Source organism: Mirounga angustirostris, unplaced genomic scaffold (genome assembly GCF_029215605.1).
Source record: "Mirounga angustirostris isolate CCGP_5_RB_7025 unplaced genomic scaffold, mMirAng1.0.hap1 SCAF_10, whole genome shotgun sequence".
NCBI lineage: Eukaryota > Metazoa > Chordata > Mammalia > Carnivora > Phocidae > Mirounga > Mirounga angustirostris.
Window position 1 is genome coordinate 100,900,596 of NW_026991718.1, and position 25,238 is coordinate 100,925,833.

Sequence of the window (25,238 nt, forward strand, 5' to 3'; positions counted from 1 at the left end):
CTCTTGTTCAAAAAGAGAGCTGATTACTGGCTGGTAGTTGCAGCAGATGAACTGTAGTTGGAAAATCATTATTATTTTTTAAAAGATTTATTTATTTATTTATTTGAGAGAGAGAGTTAAAGCATGCACATGCATGAAGGGAAGGAAAAGCAGAGGGAGAGGATCTTTAAGCAGACTCCCGCTGAGCGGGGAGACCGATGTGGGCTCACAACCCATGAGACCATGACCTGAGCCCAAATCAAAAGTTGGATGCTCAACCAACTGAGCCACCCAGGCACCCCTGAAAATCATTATTTTGCAACCATCATAGCAAAGATAGGATCAGGCAAGAATTATCAAAGGACGCTAAATTCATGGAGAAATTTTGATGAGGAGCAAGATAGTTGCATGGTCTTAAGTGTCTCTGACAAACTCTTTTATTAGTTGCAAAGAAAGTGTATTAACTATACTATAAGGAAACTGAACAACCTCTTAATGGGGAAAAACTTGGACAGTACTTTGGTTGATCAAAATCAACAAGACTAATGAAGGGCCAATGGACAAAATATGCATCCTAATGTTATATCATGACAAGGGTCCAATATCCCCAATGCAGTATTCCAGCTGAGAATGCACAACCTCAATCTAGGGATGAGGAACTCTCAGAAATCCCCAAATGAGGACTATCCCATTAAAAGGAGGCAGTTGTGTTATTCAAAATTGTCAATATCATAACTTAGAAGACAAGCTGATGAAAGAAAACTAAAGAGATATGACAATTAAGTGAAATGTATGACCCTAGACTGGAAAATAATGTTATACATGTCATGAAATTCAAAAGTGACTGTGGTTATTTAAAGAATGTCCTTACCCTTAGGAAATATATACTTAAGAATCTAGGGGTGAGATCAGAAGGAGGAGCAAGATGGTGGAGGAGTAGGAGACCTAAATTTCGTCTGATCCCAGGAATTCAGCTACATAGGTATCAAACCATTCTGAATACCTACGAACTCAACAGGAGATAAAAGAAAAGAATAGCAGCAACTCTCTGAACAGAAAAGCAACCACTTTCTGGAAAGTAGGACGTGCAGAGAAGTGAATCCGAGGCGATATTCGGGAAGATAGATGGCGGGGGAGGGGGCCTCTGTCAGCCACTTCTGGCAAGTGATAGAGCAGCTGAGCACAAAATCAGAACTTTTAGAAGTCAGCTCCGCTGAGGGACGTCAGTCCAGTGGCTAAGCGGGGGGTGGAAACCTCGCGGGACAGTCTGGTCTCAGGACCCTCAGGGTCACAGAAAGACTGGGGGTGCCTGAGTGCAGCAGAGCTCCCAGGTATTGCAGCAGTGAAGTCGGCTGCAAAGATGGAGCCGAGGAGCGGGGTCTCAGCTCGGGGTTGCCATAAACCGTGATCTGCAGCACAGTCAGGTCACTGCTATTCCAGCAGGGACCCAACAAGCAGCAGATCCGGGGAGACTCCCCTTCCTCCCCCAGGAGAAGCGGTGCGGGAGCACACCACAGGAATCTGCTGGGTTTGGAGACTCCACACGGGGTCGGGGGCCAGAGACAGAAATGCTTGGTCACAGGCTGGGTGAGCACGGCAGGAGACCAGGGAGACAGGAGTGATTGACTGCTTTTCTCTGGGGCCTCACTGAGGAGTGGGAACCCGGGTTCTGGGCTCTCCAGGCGGAGATTGGGAGGCCGCTGTTTTCACACTGGTCCTCCAAAGCTGTACGGAAAGCTGGCAGGGAACAAAAGCTCCTGAGAGCAAACCCCAGCAGATTACTTAGCCTGGACTGGCAAGGGCGGGGCAATTCCACCTCCGGCAAAGACATTTGGGAACCATGGCAACAGACCCCTCCCCCAGAAGATCAGCAAGAACAGCCAGCCAAGGCCAAGTTTACTGATCAATGAGAACAGCAGAACTCCAGCACTAGCAGAATACTGCACATAGAATTCCTGGCTTTTTTCCCCCTGATTCTTTAGTCTTTCAAAGTTATTTTTTTTGAATTTTTCTTTTTCCCTTTTTCAACCAACATCTTATCAATTCCTTTTTTAAAAATCTTTCTTATTTTTCATTTTTACAATCATATTCTATCCCTTCATAGTAGTTAACCTTATTTTTGGTATATACATAAGTTGTTCTCTCTTTAAAATTTTGGGATACAGTTGCTTCTAACAGACCAAAATATACCCTAAATCTCTAGTGTATGGCTTTGTTCTAGTCTCCTGCCTGATCACATTCTCTCCCTTTTCTTTTTTAAGCCTCTCCTTTCTTTTTTCAAACAACTTATCAATTCCTTTTATAAAATCTTTTATAATTTTAATCTTTACAATCATATTCCATCCCTTCATAGTATTTACCTTTATTTTTGTACATATATAAGTTTTTTTTCTTTAAAATTTTGGGAGGCAATTTCTTCTAACAGAACAAAATATGCCCAATATCTAGTGTGTGGCACTGATCTATGCACCAGCCTGATCATATTTGATCATATTCTTTTTTTTTTACTTATCTTTTTCTTTTTCTTTTTCTTTTTTTTCTTCTTTCTTTCCCTTTCATTTCTCCCAGTTTCAGATCTCTTCTGATTTTTTTAGTGTATATTATTCTGGGGTCACTGTGACACTGTTAGCACTTTGTTCTCTCATTCATCTATTCTCCTCTGGACAAAATGACAAGACAGAAAAAATCACCTCAAAAAAAAAGAACAAGAGGCAGTACTGACTGCCAGGGACCTAATCAATACAGATATTAGTAATATGCTGGAACTTGAGATCAGAATGACAATTATAAAGATACTAGCTGGGCTTGAAAAAAGCATGGAAGACTAGAGAAACACTTTCTGGAGAAATAAAAGAACTAAATTCTAACCAAGTCAAAATCAAAACGGCTATTAATGAGGTGCAATCAAAAATGGAGGCTCTAACTGCTAGGAAAAATGAGGCAGAAGAGAGAATTAGTGATATAGAAGACCAAATGATGGAAAATAAAGAAGCTGAGAAAAAGAGAGATAAACCACTACTGGAACATGTGGGCAAAATTTGAGAGATGAGTGATACCATAAGACGAAACAATATTAGAATAATTGGGATCCCAGAAGAAGAAAGAGAGAGAGGGGCAGAAGGTATATTGGAGCAAATTATAGCAGAGAAATTCCCTAATTTGGGGAAGGAAACAGGCATCAAAATCCAGGAGGCACAGAGAACCCCCCTCAAAATCAAAAAAAATCGGTCAACACCCCGACATTTAAGAGTAAAACTTACAAGTCTCACAGACAAAGAGAAAATCCTGAAAGCAAGCTTGGGACAAGAGATCTGTAACTTACAATGGTAGAAACATTAGATTGGCAACAGACCTATCCACAGAGACCTGGCAGGCCAGAAAGGACTGGCAGGATATATTCAGAGCACTAAATGAGAAAAATTTGCAGAGAAGAATACTATATCCAGCTAGGCTGTCATTGAAAATTGAAGGAGAGATAAAAAGCTTCCAGGACAAACAAAAACTAAAGGAATTTGAAAACACGAAACCAGCCCTACAACAAATCTTGAAAGGTGTCCTCTAAACAAAGAGAGAGCCTAAAAAACCATAGATCAGAAAGGACACACAGGCTATCAGATAGGATAAAAAAACAAGACCCATCTATATGCTGTCTGAGAAAGACTCATTTAGACCCAAAGACACCCCCAGATTGAAAGTTAGGGGGTGGAAAACCATTTACCATGCTAATGTACACAAAAAGAAAGCAATCCTTATATCAGACAAATTAGATTTTAAAGATTTTATTTATTTGACAGAGAGAGACACAGTGAGAGAGGGAACACAAGCAGGGAGAGTGGGAGAGGGAGAAACAGGCTTCCCGCGGAGCAGGGAGCCTGATGTGGGGCTCAATCCCAGGCCCTGGGATCATGACCTGAGCCAGAGTCAGACGCTTAACAACTGAGCCTCCCAGGCGCCCCCCAGACAAATTAGATTTTAAACCAAAAACTATAATAAGAGATGAGGAAGGACACTATATCCTACTTAAAGGGTCTATCCACCCAGAAGATCTAACAATTGTAAATATCTATGACCCTAACATGGGAGCAGCCAATTATATAAGCCAATTAATAACAAAAGCAAAGAAACACATCAACATCAATACAATAATAGTGGGGGATTTTAACACCTCCCCTCACTGAAATGGACACATCATTTAAGCAAAAGATCAACAAGGAAATAAAGACTTTAAATGACACACTGGACCAAATGGACTTCACAGACATATTCAGAACATTCCACCCCAAAGCAACGGAATACACATTCTTCTCTAGTGCCCATGGAACATTCTCCAGAATAGATCACATCCTAGGTCATAAATCAGGTCTCAACCGGTGCCAAAAGATTGGGATCATTCCCTGCCTATTTTCAGACCACAATGCTTTGAAACTAGAACTCAATCACAAGAGGAAAGTTGGAAAGAACTCAAATATGTGCAGGCTAAAGAGCATCCTACTAAAAAATGAATGGGTCAACCAGGAAATTAAAGAAGAATTTAAAAAATTCATGGAAATCAATGAAAATGAAAACACAACTGTTCAAAATCTTTGGGATGCAGCAAAGGCGGTCCTAAGAGGAAAGGATATAGTAATACAAGCCTTTCTCAAGAACCAAGAAAGGTCTCAAATACACAACCTAACCCTACACCTAAAGGAGCTGGAGAAAGAACAGTAAATAAAACCTAAACCCAGCAGGAGAAGAGAAATAATAAAGATCAGAGGAGAAATCAATGAAATAAAAACCAAAAGAACATTAGAACAGATCAACGAAACTAGAAGCTGTTTCTTTGAAAGAATTAACAAGATTGATAAGCCCCTGACCAGACTTATCAAAAAGAAAAGAAAAATGACCCAAATCAACAAAATCATGAATGAAAGAGGAGAGATCACAAAACCAAAGAAATACAAACAATTATAAGAACATATTATGAGCAACGCAATGCCAGCAAATTAGATAACCTGGAAGAAATGGATGCATTCCTAGACATGTATCAACTACCAAAACTGAACCACGAAGAAATAGAAAACCTGAACAGACCTATAACCACTAAGGAAATTGAAGCAGTCATCAAAAATCTCCCAACAAACAAAAGCCCAGGGCCAGATGGCTTGCCAGAGGAATTCTACCAAACATTTCAAGAAGAATTAAGACCTATTCTTCTGAAACTGTTCCAAAAAATAGAAACAGAAGGAAAACTTCCAAACTCATTTTATGAGGCCACCATTACCTTGATCCCAAAACCAGACAAAGACCCCATCAAAAAGGAAAATTATAGACTAATATCCCTGATGAACATGGATGCAAAAATTCTCACCAAAATACTAGCCAATAGGATCCAACAGTACATTAAAAGGATTATTCACCATGACCAAGTGGGATTTATCCCTGGGCTGCAAGGTTGGTTCCACATCTGCAGATCAATCAACATGATAAAATACATTAATAAAAGAAAGAACAAGAAACATATGATCCTCTCAATAGATGCAGAAAAAGCATTTGACAAAGTACAGCATCCTTTCTTGATCAAAACTCTTCAGAGTATAGGCATAGAGGGTACATACCTCAATATCATAAAAGCCATCTATGAAAAACCCACAGCGAATATCATTCTCAATGGGGAAAAACTGAGAGCTTTCCCTCTAAGGTCAGGAACATGGCAGGGATGTCCACTATCACCACTGCTATTCAACATAGTATTAGAAGTCCTAGCCACAGCAAGCAGACAACAACAACAACAACAAAAGGCATCTGAATTGGCAAAGAAGAAGTCAAACTCTCACTCTTTGCAGATGATATGGTTCTTTATGTGGAAAACCCCAAAGACTCCATCCCAAAACTGCTAGAACTCATACAGGAATTCAGTCAAGTGGCAGGATAGAAAATCAATGCACAGAAATCAGTGGCATTCCAATACACCAACAATAAGACAGAAGAAAGAGCAATTTAAGGAGTCGATCCCATTAACAATTGCACCCAAAACCATAAGATACCTAGGAATAAATCTAAGCAAAGAGGCAAAGCATCTGTACTCAGAAAACTATAAAATACTCATGAAAGAAATTGAGGAAGACACAAAGAAACGGAAAAACATTCCATGCTCATGGATTGGAAGAACAAATATTGTGAAGATGTCAACGCTACCTAGAGCAATCTATACATTCAACTCAATCCCTATCAAAATACCATCAACATTTTTCAAGGAAATGGAGCAAATAATCCTAAAATTGGTATGGAACCAGAAAAGACCCCAAATAGCCAGAGGAATGTTGAAAAAGAAAAGCAAAGCTGGTGGCATCACAATTCCTGACTTCAAGCTCTATTACAAAGCTGTCATCATCAAGACAATATGGTACTGGCACAAAAACAGACACATAGATCAATGGAACAGAATAGAGAGCCCAGAAATAGACCTTCAACTCTATGGTCAACTAATCTTCGACAAAGCAGGAAAGAATGTCCGTTGGGAAAAGGACAGTCTCTTCAACAAACGGTGTTGGGCAGATTGGACACCCACATGCAGAAGAATGAAACTGGACCATTGCCTTACACCACACACAAAAATAGACTCCAAATGGTTGAAAGACCTAAATGTGAGACAAGAGTCCATCAAAATCCAAAGGAGAACACAGGCAGCAACCTCTTTGACCTCAACCGCAGCAACTTCTTCCTAGATACATCGCCAAAGGCAAGGGAAGAAAGCAAAAATGAACTATTGGGACTTCATCAAATAAAAGCTTTTGCACAGCAAAAGAAACAGTCAAAAAAAAAACAAAAGACAACCAACAGAATGGGAGAAGATTTTTGCAAATGACATATCAGATAAAGGGCTAGTATCCAAAATCTATAAAGAACTTCTTAAACTCAACACCCAAAGAACAAATGATCCAATCAAGAAATGGGCAGAAGACATGAACAGACATTTTTCCAAAGAAGACATCCAAATGGCCAACAGACACATAAAAAGTGCCCAACATTGTTCAGCATCAGGGAAATCCAAATCAAAACTTTAATGAGATACCACCTCAGACCAGTCAGAATGGCTAAAATGAACAAGTCAGGAAACGACAGATGTTGGCGGGGATGTGGAGAAAGGGGAACCCTCCTACACTGTTGGTGGGAATGCAAGCTGGTGCAGCCACTCTGGAAAACAGTATGGAGGTTCCTCAAAAAGTTGAAAATAGATCTACCCTATGATCCAGCAATTGCACTACTGGGTATTTACCCCAAAAATACAAATGTAGGGATCTGAAGCGGTACATGCACCCCAGTGTTTTTAGCAGCAATGACCACAATAGCCAAACTGTGGAAAGAGCCAAGATGTCCATTAACAGATGAATGGATAAAGAAGAAGTGGTATATATATACAATGGATTATTATGCAGCCATCAAAAAAATGAAATCTTGCCATTTGCAACAATGTGGATAGAACTAGGGGGTATTATGCTAAGTGAAATAAGTCAATCAGAGAAAGACATGTATCATATGTCCTCACTGATATGAGGAATTCTTAATCTCAGGAAACAAACTGAGGATTGCTGGAGTGTTGGGGGGTGGGAGGGATGGGGTGGCTGGGTGCTAGACATTGGGGAAGTTACATGCTATGGTGAGTGCTGTGAATTGTGTAAGACTGTTGAATCACAGACCTGTACCTCTGAAACAAATAATACATTATATTTTAAAAAAAAAATAGTAGGAAGGGAAGAATAAAGGGGGGGAAATCGGAGGCAGAGACAAACCATGAGAGACTATGGACTCTGAGAAACAAACTGAGGGTTCTAGAGGGGAGGGGGTTGGGTGTCTGGGTTAGCCTGGTGTTGGGTATTAAAGAAGGCAGGTACTGAATGGAGCACTGGGTGTTACACGCAAATAATGAATCATGGATCACTACATCAAAAACTATTGATGTAGTGTATGGTGATTAACATAAGATAATAAAATAAAATTTAAAAAATTAAAAAAGGTCAAAGAAAAAAGCAGGATATCAAAAAAAAGGAATCTAGGGGTCAAGAGTTATAATGTATGCAACCTCCTCCCTAATGGTTTACAAAAATCAGTTTATACAGTGTGTATGTATGCATATGCATATTTAGATAGAAAGAGAGAGGGGGAAAAAGACAATTAAGTCAAAATGTTAACAAAAGATAAATCTGGGTATTCCTGCAGCTTTTCTGTAAGTTTCTAGATAAAAATGTATTTACAGTTAAGATGCTTTAAAAAAAAATAGGGGCAACTCATTACATATATATCAATACCATTATCTCAAAATGATTCCCTGCCAGCTGAACAGAATGGAGTTCATTCCTGTAACTTGATTCCAGCACACCACCAATGACCTGGCCCGCACACCATTACTGATGCTTCTACCCCATGACTTCCCAGCTCTCAAATGCTCCCCCTCTGGTCACCTGGCCACACATAAAATGATATGCCTAATAGAAGCACAGTTAGCATGGTGTCCCCTCCCTGTTTTAAGGTCCTTTGTTGACTACAAATTATAGATCAAATTCATTTGGTTGACCTTCAAGACCCTCCAAATATGACCCCAAATTGGTATTCCTTTCTACTTTCTACTAATATCTCTGACAAAATGTGGTATAATAGAATATGAGGCTTAGGGTCAGAAAGACCCTGAGTTCTCACGTAACTCCAAACTTCTGTGTGAGATAAGGCAGATTCCTCAACCTCTCTTCAGGTGCAATTTCTTCATCACACACACACACACACACACACACACACACACACACACACACAGTACCCAGTTCATCAGTTCTCCCAAGGCTGTAATAATTGCCATTCCTCAATTCTCTACAGAATTTTTTCTGACTGGCATTGCCTCATCCTTGACTGTTTTTCTCTGTGAGAGCATTCTTTGATCCAACCTCAGTCTTGTATCTTTTGTGGAGATCTTCCACCTTCCCCACACATTTACAATTGCTCTCCATTCCACATTCTCATAGTTCTTCGGTCATATCTTTATTATGAATTCATGTTTTATTCCCCATCTTCATCTCAGTATTGGACCAAATGAGCTCTCAATAGCTCTCAAAACACGTGGGCCCTCCTCCTGTGGAGCACTGCAGGGGGGGGAGGGGTGGTTAGAAAGTACCTGTATAGTATTATCTCCCATTTTGGATTACACATTCATTTAGGGTGGTGGCCATGTCTTCACGTATCCATCTGAATTCCCCACTAGACATTCAGCAGAGTGCAATGGGGTTCTTTGCCCTCAATTTTGGTGAAATTATAATAACAATAATGATAATAATAGCTAATACTTACTGAGCATTTATTAAATTCCTGGTCCTCTTCTAGTACTTTATACATATTAAAACATTTAATCCTCACAATGATTTCATGAGGTACAGGCACGCTATCACTAGTCCCAGTTTCCAGGTAGGGAAACTGAGACACAAAGAGGCTAAATAATCTGCCAAAGTCAGTAAAGCAGCAGAGCCAGGAATGAAGCCCAGATAGTTGGGTTCCAAAACTCACTCTCTGGGGCACCTGGGTGGCTCAGTTGGTTAAGCGACTGCCTTCGGCTCAGGTCATGATCCTGGAGTCCCGGGATCGAGTCCCGCATCAGTCTCCCTGCTCAGCAGGGAGTCTGCTTCTCCCTCTGACCCTCCCCCCTCTCATGCTCTATCTCATTCTCTCTCTCAAATAAATAAATAAAATCTTAAAAAAAAAAAAAAAAACTCACTCTCTGAACCATTATTCTGCACCATTTATCCTCAGACTATATTGGGATCTTTACATCTGAAGGACAGCAGGTTGCCACTGTGACAGCAAGGAGAATGTCTGCAAATAGGGAAGACTGTCACTAGAAGTATCAATGCCATAGGGCAGCCATCCCACCTGGGCTTCTCAGGAGGTTATGTTTTTTTTATTCAGTGTCTGTCCAGCAACAACAGTCTGCTTTCTTCCAGTGTCTTCCTTATTCCTTCCCCCAAGTCAGCAGTTACTGCTTTACTACCAGTTTATGTTTGGGGGCTCCATATCCTGGGTATATTACCACCAAACCTCCTCTCCTATTAGATTTTTCCTGTGATGATGCTATATAACAACTCCCTAAATCTCAGTGGATTACAACAAATGCCTACTTTTCTTATTTTTCTCTAAAGATCAGCTGTGGTTTGGCTACTCTTGGTTGGGTTTACCTGGTTTGGGTGGGCTGGGCTGGACTCAGCTTCAGATCACATTCACCTCTGTTCCATGTGTTTTCATAATTTGAAACCCAGATGAACGCCAAAGACAAGTCCTTCATAAAACAAACAGTAGAGCAAAAGAGGCTAAACTAACTATAGAGCATATTTAAGTCCTCTGAACATGATATGTCTGCTAATCACCATTGGCCAGAACAAGTTGTGTAAACCCATAATGAACAAGGATAGGCATTCATACTCTGCCTACTCTACTGAGGGAAAATCACATGACAAAGAGCATGAAAATAAAACTGTATTTTAGAAAGAAGTGAAAAAGTGGGAATGGTAATCCAATCTACAGAACTCTCCAAAGTCCCAGAGACAGCAAGGCAGGGGTTCCCAACACAAATAACAGCAGGAACAGTGCAAAGCATGGCTTACCCTTGGGCTTCAATGTGGACTCAGCCCCAGCAGTCATTTGGAAGTGGATGGATGAGACCACATCATGAAGGATGGCCAGAGAGCGTACTCATGTATAATATACCTACCTCAGAAAAGTCACGTTACCCCAATCTGATTAAGTGGAGTATGATGATGCAATCAACCAACAAATAGCTATTGAGCACAGAACTACAGCACTGACTTGGTGTTGTTGAGTCCCAAAGAGAAATGGTATGTCAAGGATCAACTGACCTCTCTGGGAAGACAGGACTAACACACTTGCAATACTTCCTGAACAAGCCAGTGTGTGATTAAGTTCTCAATCACACAGAGGAGCTCCTAGAGAAAAGGACAGTATTTTATAAAGTGATAATTGCACAGCACGAAGCACACGCAGAGAAAGCCTTGGGGAATTGAGAGCTTTGAAAAAGAACCTTGAATGTCCTATAGATAGAAAGAGCAGATAGAAAATGTTAGATGCATTTCCAGAGAGGATAACCAGATGAGTCAGGAGAGACGGGGGACAATAATAGTGTGGGATATTATAGGGTTGTCATTTAATAGAGTTTTAGAAAATCATATTCCAGGAGCAAGAGAGGGATAAAGGAAATTGGCCTAAACTGACAAATACCTTGGCTGCCCTGGTCTGAGAGAAATTCCTGAACTGTCTTTTTGACTTAAAGTTCTATTTTCTGTGTTATTTTTTACAGCTTCAAACCCCTTCACTTTCTGACTAAACTGTGTGGAAAGAAACGAAATTTAAATGATTCAACATATGTCACCCAGAACTACTGGGCCCTGCCATTCTTTTTTAAAGACAACCCCCATGAGAGTTTCTATTTTCAGTTTGAGCAGATTTCCATTTCAACCAGACCTAGCTGGGATGATACTTTTCCCTTCTGTCCTATTCAGTGTGGGAGCCAGTTGGGATTCTTGAAAAGATCTGCTGTGTTGCTGAGTGTCCTGGAAGAATGCAGCATTGCAGTAGATCCAGCTGAACCAATAAATCATGACCTGGACACACCAGCCATTGTGCCTTCCTGTTTATCACAAACAACAGGAAATGCCTGTACTTTCTTCCTTCTTGGCAATGTAGCACCCAAGGGGTTATAATATGAGGAGGAAGAATTAAAAGCAGAAAGCTAGATATTTTTCTAGCTTGAGTTAAAATGTAACTTTGGGATGATAAATGTCATTACAGAGACTTCTAGTACTTGTCCAGATCTGGTTCTAGGAGCATAGGAAGATTAAGTATCCTACTTTATTGCTGCAGGGTGATGATATTTGACTGGTTCTGGCCAATGGCCTGAGACATGGATGAAGCTGGGAAAGACCTAGTCACATTTCTCCACTGCCTCTTCCCCTGCCTGTTGGACAAGGAGGCTGTTTGTTCCTGATGGTGCACCTAACAGTGGTGCCCCATCAGCCTGGACCACCAAGTTATTGTATGGATGCTGTCCTGAAGGATTTCCTGGATACTCAGAGGACACTGCCTTAGCAAAAATATACCTTTGCTATAGTTAGTTGCTAAAATTCCAGAATTGTTTGTTATCACAGTTTGACCTACCTGTGCTGACTAATAAATTCTAACCCATATTTGCAAGGTTCTAAAAGACAGTAAACTTGATTTAGGCTAGAGTAATTAAGACTGGACAACATAGAGCTCAGTGTAGAGGTGTCTGAGCAGCATAAAGTAACCCCTAAGCTCCAACATGGGTTTTACTCATAGGTGAATCCCTCACAATCTCATTTAGAACCTAACAGTTCTTACTTTACACACAATTCTAACATAGCTTCTCCTTTCCTTTCTAGAAAGTTAGAAAGGAGAGTGTTCAGAGTCACACTTACAGCAACAAACAGAAACAGCTGACAGCTCATCAGCTTGGGTGTATTTGCTGCATTCTTGGTCCTGAATTAGATGAATTTACAAATTCCCATAAATTTTCCCGTGACTTTCCGAAATGTCATTTAGTCTGTATCCTGGCAATGATTGCTTAATGCCTTCTCTGTGACCCATCACCATATGATGCCAAACATTACCTAAAGAGGATACAGTGGAAAGAATATCAGGAGCATGGTGTTGAGAAGAAACCAGTGCAAGCTCATTAGCTTGAACATATATTCTGGCTTCTTACCACTGGCCCACAGCATTGGATCTGAGTGTAGACGTAAAACACGTAAGGGGATAGAAGTCATCAGCTTCTTATTCTCAAAGAATAGTGTGATTTACAGAAGCAAATTCATTATACAAATGTGGACATACAGCAGCCCTGTCTAGTATTGCAAGCTTCATTTATATTGGCCACAATCTCTTTAGGACTCTTTTCTAAGGTTAATTCTACCTGGCAGGTATATAGAACTATAGATCTTTGATTGCCATTTTCTCCTGCACACCTGACCACTGTTCATGAAGAATAAAGTTGACAGGTGGTGCCTGAGGGAGATATGATGGAAGTTAACAGATCACATTGTGCTATAGCCATTAGATGTTTATAAGCCACATCTAGATGTTCATAACCTACCTCTACAGGCCATCCAAATCCTATGGTTTTTTATGCATCATCTGTCATTTTCCCACATCAGAAGCCAAGCAATGAGGGAGTGACTGAAAGGGAAACTATGGTGAATTTAATTTTCTAACCAATTATCTCCCTGAATGGATATCTTTCTTATGAAAGTACCTTGAACTTTAAGAAGATGGGTGCCCTGTTTTCCTGGCCAGCCTACCTTCCAGAATTGCATCTGAAAATTCCTGGCCTCTGCACTGGCTGGTGTTTATGTTTAGCAACCAGGAGTTTGGAATGATTTTCAAAAGAGGATACATGAGGTTGATCTATGCCAGGTAACAAAGTATGACCTGCTGGAGGTCCCTAACTCTCAGTGACACCTGATGAAGAATCCTTGGTAAAAAGAGTCCATATTGAATTGGGAAACATTTACAGAGAAAGCATTTAATGGTGACCAATTCTTTCACAAATTGGGTGAAGTCAAAAGCCTCTCATTCTACCTATCACTGCCATAAGAATAATCAGAGCTCTGCAGTGGTCATTTACAAAGTGGGCTGTCAGACATAATCCTTTGGGAGCACAGTTAAAAATAATGAATTTGTGGACAGGGTCCTTATCTCAGTTATACCCTTCTCTATCACTTAGAGCAAGCAGTCAGGCTGAAATGATGGGACTTTAAAGTGGACCTGTGGGGGGCGGGGAGCAAGATGGCGGAGGAGTAGGAGACCTGGGTTTCGTCTCCTCTCAGGAATTCAGCTGGATAGGTATCAAACCATTCTGAACACCTACAAACTCAACAGGAGATTGAAGAAAAGAATAGCAAAAACTCTCTCATCAGAAAAGCGACCACTTTCTGGAAGGTAGGACGTGTGGAGAAGGGAATCCGAGGCGATATTCGGGAGGATAGACAGCGGGGAAGGGGCCTCCATCAGCCGCTCTGGCAAGTGAAAGAACCACGGAGCACAAAATCGGAACTTTTTTTTTTTTTTTTTTTTTTGAGAGAGAGAGAATGAGAGACAGAGAGCATGAGAGGGAGGAGGGTCAGAGGGAGAAGCAGACCCCCAGTTGAGCAGGGAGCCCAATGTGGGACTCGATCCCGGGACTCCAGGATCATGACCTGAGCCGAAGGCAGTCGCTTAACCAACTAAGCCACCCAGGCTCCCCAAAATGGGAACTTTTAAAAGTCTGCTCCGCTGAGGGACGTCACTCTGGTGGCTAAGCAGGGGGTGGAACCCCCCGGGACAGTGTGGTCTCAGGACCCTCGGGGTCACAGAAAGACCAGGGGTGCCTGAGTGTGGCAGAGCTCCCAGGTAACAGAGCAGGGAAGCCGGCTGCAGAGGCGGAGCCCAGGCGCGGGATCTCAGCTCGCAGTTCACATAAACCGTGATCCGCGGCCCAGTCGGGCCCCTGCTCCTCCAGCAGGGACCCAACAAGCGGCAGATCCGGGGAGACTCACCTTCCTCCCCCAGGAGGAGCCGCGCGGGAGTGCACCGCAGGGATCTGCTGGGTTTGGAGACTCCACACGGGGTCGGGTGCCAGAGATACAAACGCGCGGTCACAGGCCGTGTGAGCACGGAGTGCGGCTGGAGACCGGGGAGAGGGGAGTGGCTGACGGCTTTTCTCTGGGGGCTCACTGAGGAGCGGGGCCCTGAGTTCTCGGCTCCTCCGGGGCAGAGATTGAGAGGCCGCCATTTTCACTCTCCGCCTCCAAAGCTGTACGGAAAGCTCCCGGGAACAAAAGCTCCCGGCAGCAAACCTGAGCAGATTACTTAGCCGGGAGGGGGCAAGGGCGGGGCAATTCCGCCTCCGGCAGAGACATTTGGAAACCATGGCAACAGGCCCCTCCCCCAAAGATCAGCGAGAACAGCCAGCCAAGACCAAGTTTACTGATCAATGAGAATGGCAGAACTCCAGCGCTAGGGGAATACTGCACATAGAATTCATGGCCTTTTTACCATGATTCTTTAGTCTTTCAAAGTTATTTTTTTTTAACTGTCTTTTTTTTTTTCTTTTTGAATTTTTCTTTTCCCTTTTTCAACCAACATCTTATCAATCCCTTTTTTTAAAAAACATTTTTATTTTTCATTTTTAGAGTCATATTCTATCCCTTCATAGTAGTTACCCATATTTTTGGCATACATATATAAGTTGTTCTCTCTTTAAAATTTTGACATAGTTTCTTCTAACAGATTAAAATATACCCTAAATCTCTAGTATATGGTTTTTTCTACTCCCCTGCCTGATCACATTCTCTCCTTTTTTTTTCTTTTTTCTTTTTTTAAATCCTCTTCTTTCTTTTTTCAAACAATTTCTTATCAATTCCTTTTATAAAATTTTTTATAATTTACATCTTTACAGTCATACTCCATCCCTTCATCATATCAACCCTTATTTTTGTACATATATAAGTTTTTCTTTCTTTAAAATTTTGGGAGGCACTTTCTTCTAACAGACCAAAATAAACCCAAAATCTAGTGTGTGGCACTGATCTATATACCAGCCTGATCATATTGAATCACATTCTGTTTTTGTTGTTGTTGTTGTTGTTTTGTTTTGTTTGTTTGTGTTTGTTTTTGTTTGTTTTTATCTTTATCTTTATCTTTTTCTTTTTTTTTTTTTTTTGTTCTTTTTTCTCTCTTTCCGTTTCTTTTTCCAATGCTTCAGGTCTTTTCTGATTTGTTTAGAGTATATTTTCTGGGGAGGTTGTTACTCTGCTAGCATTTTGTTCTCTCATTAATCTATTCTCCTCTGCACAAAATGACAAGATGGAAAAAATCACCTCATCAAAAAGAACAAGAGTTAGTACCGACTGCCAGGGACCTACTCAATATGGACATTAGTACAATGTCAGATCTAGAGTTCAGAATCATCACTTTAAAGATACTAGCTGGGCTTGAAAAAAATATGGAAGTTATTAGAGAAACCCTTTCTGGAGAAGTAAAAGAACTAAAATCTAACCAAGTAGAAATCAAAAAGGATATTAATGAGGTGCAATAAAAAATGGGGGCGCTAACTGCTAGGATAAATGAGGCAGAAGAAAGAATCAGTAATATAGAAGACCAAATGATGGAAAATAAAGAAGCTGAGAAAAAGAGAGATAAACAACTACTGGATCACTAGGGCAGAATTCGAGAGATAAGGGATACCATAAGACGAAAAAACATTAGAATAATTGGGATCCCAGAAGAAGAAGAAAGAGAGAGAGGGGCAGAAGGTATAATGGAGCAAATTATAGCAGAGAACTTCCCTAATTTGGGGAAGGAAACAGGCATGAAAATCCAGGAAGCACAAAGAACCCCTCTCAAAATCAATAAAAATAGGTCAACACCCTGACATCTAATAGTAAAACTTACAAGTCTCATAGACAAAGAGAAAATCCTGAAAGCAGCTTGAGAGAAGAGATCTGTAACCTACAAGGGTAGAAACATTAGATTGGCAACAGACCTATCCACAGAGACCTGGCAGGCCAGAAAGGACTGGCATGATATACTCAGAGCACTAAATGAGAAAAATATGCAGCCAAGAATACTATATCCAGCTAGGCTGTCATTGAAAATTGAAGGAGAGATAAAAAGCTTCCAGGACAAACAAAAACTAAAGGAATTTGAAAACACAAAACCAGCCCTACAAGAAATCTTGTAAGGGGTCCTCTAAGCAAAGAGAGACCCTAAAAGCAACATAGACCAGAAAGGAACACAGACAATATACGGTAACAGTCACCTTACAGGCAATACAATGGCACTAAATTCCTATCTTTCAATAGTTACCCTGAATGTAAATGGGCTCAATGCCCCAATCAAAAGACACAGGCTATCAGACTGGATTAAAAAACAAGACCCATCGATATGCTGTCTGCAAGAGACTCATTTTAGAACCAAAGACACCACCAGATTGAAAGTGAGGGGGTGGAAAACCATTTACCATGCTAATGGACACCAAAAGAAAGCTGGGGTGGCAATCCTTATATCAGACAAATTAGATTTTAAACCAAAGACTGTAATAAGAGATGAGGAAGGACATTATATCCTACTTAAAGGGTCTATCCAACAAGAAGATCTAACAATTGTAAATATCTATGACCCTAACATGGGAGCAGCCAATTATATAAGCCAATTAATAACAAAAGCAAAGAAACACATCGACATCAATACAATAATAGTTGGGGGACTTTAACACCCCCCTCACTGAAATGGACAGATCGTCTAAGCAAAAGATCAACAAGGAAATAAAGACTTTAAATGACACACTGGACCAAGAGGACTCCACAGACATATTCAGAACATTGCATCCCAAAGCAACGGAATACATATTCTTCTCTAGTGCCCATGGAACATTCTCCAGAATAGATCACATCCTAGGTCATAAATCAGGTCTCAACCGGTACCAAAAGATTGGGATCATTCCCTGCCTATTTTCAGACCACAATGCTTTGAAACTAGAACTCAATCACAAGAGGAAAGTCGGAAAGCACTCAAATACATGGAGGCTAAAGAGCATCCTACTGAAGAATGAATGGGTCAACCAGGAAATTAAAGAAGTATTAAAAAAATACATGGAAACCAATGAAAATGAAAACACAACTATTCAAAATCTTTGAGATGCAGCAAAGGCAGTCCTAAGAGGAAAGTATATAACAATACAAGCCTTTCTCAAGAAACAAGAAGGTCTCAAGTACACAACCTAACCCTACACCTAAAGGAGCTGGAGAAAGAACAGCAAATAAAACCTAAACCCAGCAGGAGAAGAGAAATAATAAAAATCAGAGCAGAAATCAATGAAATAGAAACTAAAAGAACAGTAGAACAGATCAACGAAACTAGGAGCTGGTTCTTTGAAAGAATTAACAAGATTGATAAGCCCCTGGCCAGACTTATCAAAAAGAAAAGAAAAATGACCCAAATCAACAAAGTCATGAATGAAAGAGGAGAGATCACAACCAACACCAAAGAAATACAAACAATTATAAGAACATATTATGAGCAACTGTATGCCAGCAAATTAGATAACCTGGAAGAAATGGATGCATTCCTAGAGTTGTATCAACTACCAAAACTGAACCAGGAGGAAATAGAAAACCTGAACAGACCTATAACCACTAAGGAAATTGAAGCAGTCATCAAAAATCTCCCAAAAAACAAAAGCCCAGGGCCAGATGGCTTCCCAGGGGAATTCTACCAAACATTTCAAGAATTAAGACCTATTCTTCTGAAACTGTTCCAAAAAATAGAAACGGAAGGAAAACTTCCAAACTCCTTTTATGAGGCCAGCATTACCTTGATCCCAAAACCAGACAAAGACCCCATCAAAAAGGAGAATTACAGACCAATATCCCTGATGAACATGGATGCAAAAATTCTCACCAAAATACGAGCCAGTAGGATCCAACAGTACATTAAAAGGATTATTCACCACGACCAAGTGGGATTTATCCCTGGGCTGCAAGGTTCATTCAACATCCGCAAATCAATCAGTGTGATACAATACATTAACAAAAGAAAGAACAAGAATCATATGATCCTCTCAATAGATGCAGAAAAAGCATTTGACAAAGTACAGCATCCTTTCTTGATCAAAACTCTTCAGAGTATAGGCATAGAGGTTACATACCTCAATATCATAAAAGCCATCTATGAAAAACCCACAGCGAATATCATTCTCAATGGGGAAAAACTGAGAGCTTTCCCTCTAAGGTCAGGAACACGGCAGGTTTGTCCACTATCACCACTGCTATTCAACATAATATTGGAAGTCCTCGCCACAGCAATCAGAAAACAAAAAGAAATAAAAGGCATCCAAATCGGCAAAGAAGAAGTCAAACTCTCACTGTTTGCAGATGATATGATACTTTATGTGGAAAACCCAAAATACTCCACCCCAAAACTGCTAGAGCTCATACAGGAATCCAGTAAAGTGGCAGGATAGAAAATCAATGCAGAGAAATCAGTGGCATTCCCATACACCAACAACAAGACAGAAGAAAGAGCAATTAAGGAGTCAATCCCATTTACAATGGCACCCAAAACCATAAGATACCTAGGAATAAATCTAACCAAAGAGACAAAGGATCTGTACTCAGAAAACTATAAAATACTCGTGAAAGAAATTGAGGAGGACACAAAGAAATGGAAAAACGTTCCATGCTCATGGATTGGAAGAACAAATATTGTGACGATGTCAATGCTACCTTGAGCAATCTATATATTCAATGCAATCCCCATCAAAATACCATCCACTTTTTTCAAAGATATGGAACCAATAATCCTAAAATTTGTATGGAACCAGAAAAGACCCCGCATAGCCAGAGGAATGTTGAAAAAGGAAAGCAAAGCTGGCGGCATCACAATTCCGGACTTCCAGCTCTATTACAAAGCTGTCATCATCAAGACAATATGGTACTGGCACAAAAACAGACACATAGATCAATGGAACAGAATAGAGAGCCCAGAAATGGACCCTCAACTCTATGGTCAACTCATCTTTGACAAAGCAGGAAAGAATGTCCAATGGAACAAAGACAGTCTCTTCAACAAATGGTGTTGGGAAAATTGGATAGCCACATGCAGAAGAATGAAACTGGACCATTTCCTGACACCACACACAAAAATAGACTCCAAATGGTCGAAAGACCTCAATGTGAGACAGGAGTCCATCAACATCCTAAAGGAGAACACAGGCAGCAACCTCTTTGAACTCAGCCGAAGCAACTTCTTCCTAGAAACATCGCCAAAGGCAAGGGAAGCAAGAGCAAAAATGAACTATTGGGACTTCATCAAGATAAAAAGCTTTTGCAAAGCAAACAGTCAACAAAACCAAAAGACAACCAACAGAATGGGAGAAGATATTTGCAAATGACATATCAGATAAAGGGCTAGTATCCAAAATCTATAAAGAACTCATCAAACTCAACACCCAAAGAACAAAGAATCCAATCAAGAAATGGGCAGAAGACATGAACAGACATTTTTCCAAAGAAGACATCCAAATGGCCAACAGACGCATGAAAAAGTGCTCAATATCGCTCGGCATCAGGGAAATCCAAATCAAAACCTCAATGAGATACCACCTTACACCAGTCAGAATGGCTAAAATTAACAAGTCAGGAAACGACAGATGTTGGCGGGGGTGCAGAGAAAGGGGAGCCCTCCTACACTGTTGGTGGGAATGCAAGCTGGTGCAGCCACTCTGGAAAACAGTATGGAGGTTCCTCAAAAAGTTGAAAATAGAGCTACCGTATGTTCCAGCAATTGCACTACTGGGTATTTACCCCAAAGATACAAAAGTAGGGATCCGAAAGGGTCCGTGCACCCCGATGTTTATAGCAGCAATGTCCACAATAGCCAAACTGTGGAAAGAGCCAAGATGTCCATCGACAGATGAATGGATAAAGAAGATGTGGTATATATATATACATTGGAATATTATGCAGCCATCAAAAGGAATGAGATCTTGCCATTTGCAATGACGTGGATGGAACTGGAGGGTATTATGTTGAGCGAAATAAGTCAAACAGAGAAAGACATGTATCATATGATCTCACTGATATGAGGAATTCTTAATCGCAGGAAACAAACTGAGTTTTGCTGGAGTGCAGGGTGGGGTGGGAGGGACGGGGTTACTGGGTGATAGACACTGGGGAGGGTATGTGCTCTGGTAAGCGCTGTGAATTGTGCAAGACTGTTGAATCTCAGATCTGTACCTCTGAAACAAATAATGCAATATATGTTAAGAAAAAAAAAAGAAGAAGAAGGTAGCAGGAGGGGAAGAATGAAGCAGGGGAAATCGGGAGGGGTAGACGAACCATGAGAGATGATGGAGTCTGAAAAACAAACTGAGGCTTCTGGGGGGAGGGGGGAGGATGGGTTAGCCTGGTGGTGGGTATTGAGGAGGGCACATTCTGCATGGAGCACTGGGTGTTATGCACAAACAACGAATCATGAAACACTATATCTAAAACTAATGATGTAATGTAGGGGATTAACATAAGAATAAAAATTAATTAATTAATTAAAAAATAAAAAAATAAAAAATAAATAAAGTGGACCTGTGGATGCCACTAGCAACTCTGCTCTGATTTTCCAGAATACGATTCATCTGGCTTTAGAACAAATATACTAATAATTTAGGACTTGCCTTGATCTAGAATTAAATAATGACTTGCAAAATTAAAAAAAAAAGATAAAGCAGTTATAAGAGATGCTATTCTCTCTGATCTACCCATTTTACTAGGGAATTACTTTTTTTTTTTTTTTTTTAAGAAACATGGAGCTGAAATCAGACAAGTTCTTGCTGTAGTAACTGAGGTTACGGTCATCTGTGCCTTGCAAACTCAAGAATGCATATATTTGATTGAGGAACCAGCATTTGCTCACTTTTGAAGAACTTCCTCCTAATATGTAAGAGTTAACAAACCATTAAAAATAACCACTTTAGTCTCACATGGCAGAGATTTTGCTTATTTCTGAGGGGTCAAGAAACGAAGGATTTAATCATTGTATTTTTGTTATCTCAAAGCAGTAAAAAAAAAAGTAGAGTCGTCTCCTATTTTTGCTCCTAAAGTTACAATTTTGAGGTCCATCATTTGCTGGTAAAAAAGGTTGGAAGACTGATATGGAGGCAGTGGTACTATTTCAACATGGTACTTTTCTTTTAGGAAACCGGAGCAATTGAGAGGCAGGTAAGCATAGAAGAGTAGTTGGTATATCAATAATGGAATGTTGTTAAAGACCTATTGATTCTTCCCTGTTTAAGTGATTCTAATATAACACTTGTGGAAGAAGACTGGTTGAGTGAGTGTAATGTGCGTTTGTGCATAAGATGGGTAGAAAAAGTGTTGGGATTCTTCCCAAAATCATTCTATGTGACTACTTAGGTTTGTTGATTTAAAACTCATCCTTACCCACACAATTAGTAGCGCTGCAATTTGTATCAGAATATGTGAGTATTTCTACCAGTCTCAGTAGGTCTATTTAGTTTCATTGTTACCAAAAAGTCACCTTCTATACGGGATTGTTAGAAATGAGAGACCCCAGACCATTGTTGTCCATCATCTACTGTCCTCATCATACTGGAGCTCTGACCTTGAACTTTTCTAGTTTGGCTGTTTCCCTGAACTTGGGGCCCATGGATGGATGTCAGGGGATCTATGTACATTCAAAATTCCATGAAAATGTGTGTGAGCTTGGGTGTATTCATGCATATGTGCACATTTCTGACAACAGGGTCCATAGCTTTCATCTGGGTCTCAGAGTAGTTCTGTAATGCTCAATCTAAAGAAGGATAAGAAACACCAGCTATGAAGGAATGTCTTCTATAGCGTGCACCCAGCTCAACAACGCATTTGCCCTTTCTGTCCTCTCAAAGTCTTTGTGAGGATGCAGGTTCATCCCGGTCCCACCCCACGTTCCCCTCTGCTTCTTCTCTTTCATTCACTTTCTTCTCCTGCTTGAAGCACCCTCCCCTAAGAATCACGTCTGAGTGGTCTCTGATGAAATTATTCCCTCATGGGTGTTAACTGCAGAATATATGATCTCTTCCAGCACTGTTTTGCTCTACATTTTTTTAAAAAGTAAGAGCTTATACAGAAAGAATGAATGTGATAGAATCTCAGACAGTGGGGTCTCTAGTCCGAAATTACTTAAGTGCCTCTCCCAGCACCTTTCTCATCCCACCAGCAAGTGACAATACCATGCCGCTTACATGTGTGGCTGATTCCAAACAAGCCATTTCCTTAAACTATGGGAAGTCACCAAAAGGACACATTCTAGTTCAACATGAGAAACAGCAGCTAAACTTGCTGAGAGAGTAAATAAGCATTGGCCGATTTTCATATTAGTTTGTAATCTGATCACGTAAACTTATCTCTAAGTTGTACAATTATACCTCTTTAGTAACCCCAGACTGTTGAAGAACCTGTATCAGTGTCCTCTCTACAAAGAGAAGAGGGCAGAGTGTGGCCAGAATTGCTTATGTTGCTTTTCCTAAAACACAGAAGAGCATCATCCGAAAGGAAGTGCAGGCAGGGGAGTGGTGGGCACTTCCTCTCTCACACTGCATTTCTCCAGCACAGAGCAGCCTTTAGCCCCTGGGTCAGTTCTTCCTGCACCTGAGAAAAGGAAGAAGCCCCCACAGTGTCCTCCTGCTTACCCACCCTGGCATTCTTGTGGGAATACCTGTGGCTCCTCCAGCACCCTCTCCACTCCCTTTTTTCAAAAACATACCCCACATCCCAGAGGGTATTCCCAAACTTGTATAGACATCAGCATCTTCCTCCTGGAGAGAAGACTGTAGCCAATTATCTGTTAACAGTTCTGAGAAAACTGCCTTATAATAAAACTGTTTAAATAAGCCCACAAAGAAGGATCATGTTAGACCCTCCCCACAGCTTTTTCGAGTCTCCTGTAACACTCCTGAAACCTAATCATCTTCCATATTTTGCCTACTTTTCTGAGCAACAGTGGGTGTGTGTATGTGTGTCTTTTCCATTATCATTAATGGGAACTGGGAGCACTTAAGAGGAGGCAAGCCTTTCCCTAGAGATGTAATTTCATGCATTAAGATATCAAAACATGAGAGAATACACATTGATATGTGGTGGATTCGTACGATTGGCTCCGTTAACACTAATGGGAACGAGGCCCGCGTCTCCCCGCCACACTGACTGGACAGATATCTAAAGCCTGGCGCCTCAGGAGGCCCAGGCTTGATGGCTGACCTCACCCTTGCATGTAGTTTCCTTTGTTTTCAAAACCAGCTGGATAAATATGGCAGAGGCCCTTGATTGAATATAGATATCAGGTCCCTCACCCTGGCAGCAGGCAGTCTATGTGGTGTGGCTTTAAATGAGTGCATGAGACTGACTCCATAAACCACATAAACATCAGTCTAACCCATTTATGGTCACACTTTTCAAAGAACAGACAACGCAAATTAAGGATATCTGTTTTCCTAGTGCTAAAAAGGAGATAGAGACAGCAGGCCCAAAATGGGGTCACTTATGCTAAACCCCACCAAGACTTAATACTTAACCTGACTGCAGCTCCAGCTAGTCCCATAAATGTGATCTTTAACCAGCCATCCTGGAATTTCTTTGTCAACACTAAAAGGTAATCCACTGATAGACCCCTTCCATTCCCTGTAGGAGGGCAACCTTGCTAAAGCATTCTTTACTAATAATTACCATTTTCTACTCTCCCTGCCTTTGAAAACCTTTCCCTTTCTTTAGCTCTTTGGAACTCCTTTCTATTTGCTAGATGGGATGCTGCCAATTCGTGAATCATTCAATAAATCCAATCAGATCTTTGAAACTGAATTTTCATTAACTCTAGAAAGGAGATGTAAAATCCTGAACCTCAAAGATCTACACATGCTGCAGACTCAAGCTACCTAGAGGACAAGCTATCCCCTGATGGGCTTACTGTCCACATGTCCTCTTCTTAATTTCTCATGGACTGTTGCATGAGGAGAATCTTTATAACTCCTGACCAGAGACATTGTGTGGGGCTGAGCAAATATACCTGCCAGGCAACATACTGTATCTATTCACAGATCATCATGAAGCAGTGACTAGTAAAGTATCCCCTTTACCTTGTTTTCCACCCTTCCCTTCCCTGCCTCACTTTCTTTTGTCTTCACCCTTAATGCCCTGGGTCTGCATCTCCCAAATAAAGCTTCAACACTTAATCCTTGTCTCAGGCTCTATTTCCAGGTAACTCTGGCTAAGATAAGTACATGTATTATATATCTTGTGCATATATTATATGTAACTCATAAATGAGTTAAAGATAAATAATAATGTACCAATATTTGTCTAGTGATTAAAACTTATAGGAATAACTTCTGTACAAGTAACATGTGTGATCAGTCCACTAATGAGGAGAACTCAGATCCTTTTTGTAAAGTAATAAGGTTGCTGTGTAACAGCTTGGAAAGCAGGCATTAAAGTAGGGTTTGAGAGGGGGAGAAAATGCTTTAGTGCCACAGTTAGTATTGGTTTTAAATTGGATGTGAGTTATACAGCTGGAAACATTTTGCAGAGTAGGTTGGATGGGTGGAATGAGTGAAAGGACTGGCCAGCAAAGTTGTGTACTACAAACACACAAAGCCCAGAATCCAGAGAACAAAGGGCATTTTTTTT